We start from the raw sequence: 1,095 nt of genomic DNA on the forward strand, positions 1-1,095 counted from the left end.
GTGATTTACTCTTACTAGGCCCATATTTCTAGTAGGCATAGTGTTATAATAGACTAATTGATGTATAAGGCTCATTTAGATTTAGGAATTGTGAAGTTTTGGCTCCTCTATGGTTTGTGTATGTCACTCAAGATTCACATATTAGAAACTTAACTCCTTGCCATGGCAGTAATTGGAAGTGTTTGTGTCATTGGGCAAGCCCGCATGAAGAAGTTAGTGATTTCTCACAGAAATGTGTTAGCAAGGGTGGGAGTCCAACTACACTCCTTTCTTTCACATATGGCCACTTGTCTTCAGCTTTCCAAACTTGACAAAACATGAAACCAACTTTATATACAAAGATAATATCAATATAATGGTCTTGAAGTTCCTTACCTCCAGAACCATGAACCTTTAAATAAACCACTTTTCTCTATGAGTTGCCATCACATATATTCTGTTTATAGCAACAGCAGTCCAGCAAATAGAGGGCAGTTGTTCATAGCACACCCAAACTTCTATTCAACATTCTTCTTATATAATTGACATGTTATACTTAATATGATGTAAATTGATTTCTTGATTGCTCAGTAGGCCCAAAATTCACTTCCTAACTATTCGTTATGTAAGGATATGACTACTAGTTTAATTATTGAGGAAAAAAAAATATGGAAATCAAGGAATTCCAGGAAGCATCAAGAAAATTAGAAAATAATATGAAAAAGGAACTTGACAGAGGGATGGAAATCATACCAAAAAAAGTAGTAGAAAATGCAAACCTAAATAAACAAGCCCAAAACACCTTAGAGGCTCTGAAGAATAGAGTCAACCATGTGGAGGATAGAAACTCAGTTCTGGAAGACAAAACAAAAGAAAAAGTTCAAGAGTGCAAAAGTTTCAATAAGGTCAAAAATTTCTGTGAACAGAACATGAAAAAAAAAAAAAAAAAACCTCAAATGTCCTAACATTCAGATCATGGGAATACCAGAAGGGGAATAAATTAAAACAAAGACATGGAGAATTTTCAACAAAATAATTGAAGAAAACTTTCCTACTCTCTCAGAAGAAAGGCCAATCAAGATACAAGATGCTAACAGAACTCCAAACAGACTGGAC

This window comes from Jaculus jaculus, chromosome 3 (genome assembly GCF_020740685.1).
Source record: "Jaculus jaculus isolate mJacJac1 chromosome 3, mJacJac1.mat.Y.cur, whole genome shotgun sequence".
Lineage (NCBI taxonomy): Eukaryota > Metazoa > Chordata > Mammalia > Rodentia > Dipodidae > Jaculus > Jaculus jaculus.